The sequence below is a fragment of the Schistocerca piceifrons genome, chromosome 3 (assembly GCF_021461385.2).
Source record: "Schistocerca piceifrons isolate TAMUIC-IGC-003096 chromosome 3, iqSchPice1.1, whole genome shotgun sequence".
Taxonomy (NCBI): domain Eukaryota; kingdom Metazoa; phylum Arthropoda; class Insecta; order Orthoptera; family Acrididae; genus Schistocerca; species Schistocerca piceifrons.
The window spans coordinates 96452101-96458080 of record NC_060140.1 but is presented as its reverse complement, the minus strand read 5'-3'; positions in this window follow the sequence as shown (position 1 = coordinate 96458080).

Sequence of the window (5980 nt, the reverse complement as noted above, 5' to 3'; positions counted from 1 at the left end):
GGCGAGAAAACTGAAGGTAAAACACAAAGGATTACAACTTTACCTTAAACTGGAAGTTGAGAGTTTTCAGTACTGAAGCTCGCGCCGTAGTGATCAGATGTTGAGTGATCACTGTGAAGGACACGGAGGAGCCACGTAAGCGTGTGAGACAGTGTTATCAGCGACTGACAGAGTCTGAAAGGGGATCATTGTGGGTTTCCATTTGGCTGGCTGGTCGAATCGTGCAATATCCAGATTCGTGGGACATTCAGATCTGACAGTGCCTAATGCTAGACTGCATTTGAATGTGAGTGCAGGCGTATGTGCCATACAGGTTCCAGTTGACATGTCTAACCAGAACGGAGGATCGCTGTATCATGCACCTACGAAGTCCCAACCCCTTCTTGCCTGTGGCTGCAATCCGAGAACAAGTAATGGACTCAATGTAACATGCTGTGAATAGACGCAATGGTTTTATCACGGTGTGGAGAGCTGGTACAATGGGGCTTCACGAACATACTGTGACCTCATAAATACACTGCTGGCCATTAAAATTGCTACACCACAAAGATGACGTGCTACAGACGCGAAATTTAACGACAGGAAGAAGGTGCTGTGACCTTCAAATGATTAGCTTTTCAGAGCATTCACACAAGGTTGGCGCCGGTGGTGACACCTACAACGTGCTGACATGAGGAAAGTTTCCAACCGATTTCTTATACACAAACAGCAGTTGACCGGCGTTGTCTGGTGAAACGTTGTTGTGATGCCTCGTGTAAGGAGGAGAAATGCGTACCATCACGTTTCCGACTTTGATAAAGGTCGGATTGTAGCCTATCGCGATAGCAGTTTATCGTATCGCGACATTGCTGCTCACGTTGGTCGAGATCCAATGACTGTTAGCAGAATACGGAATCGGTGGGTTCAGGAGGGTAATACGGAACGCCGTGCTGGATCCCAACGGCCTCGTATCACTAGCAGTCGAGATAACAGGCATCTTATCCGCATGGCTGTAACGGATCGTGCAGCCACTTCTAGATCCGTGAGTCAACAGATGGGGACGTTTGCAAGACAACAACCATCCGCACGAACAGTTCGACGACGTTTGCTGCAGCATGGACTATCACCTCGGAGACCATGGCTGCGGTTACGCTTGACGCTGCATCACAGCAGGAACGCCTGCGATGGTGTACTCAACGACGGACCTGGGTGCACGAATGGCAAAACGACATTTTATCAGATGAATCCAGGTTCTGTTTACAGCATCATGATGGTCGCATCCATGTCTGGCGACATCGCGGTGAACGCATATTGGAAGCTTGTATTCGTCATCGCCATAGTGGCGTATCACCTGGCGTGATGCTATGGGGTGCCATTGGTTATACGTCTCGGTCACCTCTTGTTCACATTGACGGCACTTTGAACAGTGGACGTTACATTTCAGATGTGTTACGACCCGTGGCTCTACCCTTCTTTCGATCCCTGCAAAACCCTACATTTCAGCAGGATAACGCATGACCGCATGTTGCAGGTCGTGTACGGGCCTTTCTGGATACAGAAAATTGTTCTACTGCTGCCCTGGCCAGTAGATTCTCCACATCTCTCGCCAACTGGAAACGTCTGGTCAATGGTGGCCGAGCAACTGGCTCGTCACAATGCGCCAGTCACTACTCTTGACGAACTGTGGTACCGTGTTGAAGCTGCATGGGCAGCTGTACTTGTACACGCCATCCAAGCTCTGTTTGACTCAATGCCCAGGCGTATCAAGGCCGTTATTACGGCCAGAGGTGGTTGTTCTGGGTACTGATTTCTCAGGATCTATGCACCCAAATTGCGTGAAAATGTAACCACATGTCAGTTCTAGTATAATATATTTGTCCAATGAATACCCGTTTATCATCTGCATTTCTTCTTGGTTCAATTTTAATGGCCAGTAGTGTATGTTACCTCTCTTGCGACAGTATTGTGGTGCCATTTTTCAACAGGACAACACATATATACCAATGGCACCTGTCTCTATGAACGGTCGGCGTGATGTTGAGGTGCTCCAGAGGCCAGATCTGTCCTCGACGGAACACGTGTGTGACCAGCTCGGACATCAGCTCGTTAGCAGTGCAAGCATCCAGGATATCAAGCACGAGCTAACAGGTGTGGACCAGTTTGTCTCAGGAGAGGATACAACGTCCTTATAACACATTTCCCAACCAAATCAATGCATGCATCAAGGCCAGAGAGCTCCAACGTTGCTGCTAATAACTGGCTTCATACAGCCAAGTTCTTTGTAAATTTGAGTCGATTTTGTAATCACTAAAATATCAACACATACTCTGAACCTGTGAAGTGTATTGTGCAGTGTGATCGTGATAGAAGTATATGATCTACATCTACATAGATACCCCGCAAGGCACCATACGGCGCTTGGCGGAGTGTATCCTGTACCACTACTGGTCATTTCATTTCCTGTTCTATTCGCAAACAGAGGCGTGGTCCTTACGCTCAATGTGTCGGCGGCAGTAGAGTCGTTGGGCTGTCAGCTGTTTTCTAAATTTTCTGAATGGTGTTGCTCGAAAACAACGCCGTCTTCTCTCCAGGCATTTCCATTTGAGTTCCTGAAGCATCTCCGTAACACTTGCGCGTTGTTCGAACCTGCCGGTAACAAATCGAGCAGCCCAGTTCTGAATTGCTTTGATGTCTTCCTTTAATCGTACCTCGTATGGGTCCTAAACACTATAGTAGTACTTAAGAATAGGTCGCTCTAGCATCCCAAATGCGGCCTTCTTTTTTGAACGGACCACACTTTCCTAATTTCTCCCGATAAAGCGAAGTTGACCATTTGCCTTCCCTACCGCAGTCCTTACAAGGTCGCTCCACTTCATATGGCTTTGCAGCATTACGCCCAGATATTTAAATGACGTGACTGTGTCAAGCAGGACACTGCTAATGTTGTATCCGAGCATTACGGGTTTGTTTCCCCTATTTATACTCATTAATTTACGTTTTTCTGCTCTTAGAACTAGCTGTCATTCATCACACCAACTGGAAATTTTATCTGAATAATCTTGTATCCTCCTACAGTCACTCAACTTCGACACCTTACCGTACATCACAGCATCATCGGCGATGTTTTCCCTACTCATCCTCATTAATTTATATTTTTGTACATCTAGAACTAGCTGTCATTCATTACATCAACTACAAATTTTGTCGAAGTCATCTTGTATCCTCCTACAGTCACTCAACTTCGAGACCTTACCGTACATCACAGCATCATCAGCGATGTTTTCCTACTCATCCTCATTAATTTACATTTTTCTACATTTAGAACTGTCATTCTTAACATCAACTACAAATTTTGTATAAGTCATCTTGTATCCTCCTACAGTCACTCAACTTCGAGACCTTACCGTACATCACAGCATCATCAGCGATGTTTTCCTACTCATCCTCATTAATTTACATTTTTCTACATTTAGAACTGTCATTCATTACATCAACTACAAATTTTGTCTGTCATCTTGTATCCTCCTACAGTCACTCAACTTCGAGACCTTACCGTACATCACAGCATCATCAGCGATGTTTTCCTACTCATCCTCATTAATTTACATTTTTCTACATTTAGAACTGTCATTCATTACATCAACTACAAATTTTGTCTAAGTCATCTTGTATCCTCCTACAGTCACTCAACTTCGACACCTTACTGCTCATCACAGAATCATTAGAGATGCGTGGGTCCCGAATTTGAGAAGTAGATGTAAAAGTTTGTGGATTTGCTATTGTTCACTATCTTTTAAATCATGGCAAGAGCAGCATGGCATATTCATACTAGAAACTATCTTTGATAACAAAAAATGATGGCAACAACAAGATTCACAGTGAGATCTGATCACAAGATAAGTTTAAAGTTGTGGAACATATCATGGCGGTTAAATATCTACGAAGCGATATGAAATCGGACGAATAACGGTACTGTAAAGTAGGGGAGGCGGAGATAACCCCAGTACTCAAAAATGTTCAAATGTGTGTGAAATCTTATGGGACTTAACTGCTAAGGTTATCAGTCCCTAAGCGTAAACACTACTTAAACTAAATTATCCTAAGGACAAACACACACCCAACACACCCATGCCCGAGGGAGGACTCGAGCCTCCGGCGGGACCAGCCGCACAGTCCATGACCGCAGCGCCCCAGACCGCTCGGCTAATCGCGCGCGGCTAACCCTAGAAATCGTTGCATTGATTCTAGGAAAGAATATGCTATAGAACTGCTCTAGCATTTTGATTCCTCACCAGACAGGCATGACATGAGACACTGATCAAATTCGAAGGCGCGCTGCCAGGACAGTAACAGGACAGTACAGACCATTAGAAAGTGGAACAGGCATACTCAAAGAATATAACAGAGGCTCTATTGCTGTAGAGACCATCCACATAAACACTAATTTTGCACGTAAATAGGCTCAAACACCGGTTATTTTATGATAAAAAGACTACTAAACAATCACTGCGACTTACGGAACTGATTTACACTGGCCGTTATAACGACGTCCACAGTTTAATGTGGACCTCGAGCCATCTTCTTTTCACATTAGGAAAGTGTGAGAAGCGATACACGACATAAAACTCGTAGGACCTGTTGCATCTGGAATCTTGGATCTTTGGGTGGTTGGTTGTTTGGGGGAAGAGACCAAACAGCGAGGTTATCGGTCTCATAGGATTAGGGAAGGATGGGGAAGGAAGTCGGCCGTGCCCTTTCAAGGGAACCATCCCGGCATTTGCCTGGAGCGATTTAGGGAAATCAAGGAAAACCTAAATCAGGATGGCCGGACGCGGGATTGAAACGTCGTCCTTCCGTGGATCTTTGTATCTACGGTCTGGTACTCACCCACTCAGCCACAGGTGAATGAAAAGCCGCTGAATCATCTGAAGTAATCTGAAACTTCCTGGCAGATTAAAACTGTGTGCCGGACCGAGACTCGAACTCGGGACCTGTGCCTTTTGCGGGCAAGTGCTCTACCAACTGAGCTATCCAAGCACGACTCACGCCCCGTCCTCACAGCTTTACTTCTGCCAGTACCTCGTCACCTACCTTCCAAACTTTACAGAAGCTCTCCTGCGAACCTTGCAGAACTAGCACTCCTGAAAGAAAGGATATTGCGGAGACATGGCTTAGCCACAGCCTGGGGAATGTTTCTAGAATGAAATTTTCACTCTACGAGGTGCATTCAAGTTCTAAGGCCTCCGATTTTTTTTCTCCGGACTGGAAAGAGATAGAAACATGCACATTGTTTTAAAATGGGGCCGCTTTCATTGTCAACAAGTCCCAGAGATGGCAGCACCATACGGTAGATGGAATTTTACCGCCAGCGGCGAGAATGAGAACTGTTTTAAATACTTAAAGTGGCGACATTTTGCTTACTTGAACAGCGTGCAATCATTCGTTTTCTGAATTTGCGTGGTGTGAAACCAATTGAAATTCATCGACAGTTGAAGGAGACATGTGGTGATGGAGTTATGGATGTGTCAAAAGTGCGTTCGTGGGTGCGACAGTTTAATGAAGGCAGAACATCGTGTGACAACAAACCGAAACTACCTCAGGCTCGCACAAGCCGGTCTGACGACATGATCAAGAAAGTGGAGAGAATTGTTTTGGGGGATCGCCGAATGACTGTTGGACAGATCGCCTCCAGAGTTGGCATTTCTGTGGGTTCTGTGCACACAATCCTGCATGACGACCTGAAAATGCGAAAAGTGTCAACCAGGTGGGTGCCACAAATGCTGACGGACGACCATATGGCTGCCCGTGTGGCATGTTGCCAAGCAATGTTGACGCGCAACGACAGCATGAATGGGACTTTCTTTTCGTCGGTTGTGACAATGGATGAGACGTGGATGCCATTTTTCAATCCAGAAACAAAGCGCCAGTCAGCTCAATGGAAGCACACAGATTCACCGCCACCAAAAAAATTTCGGGTAACCGCCAGTGCTGAAAAAATGAT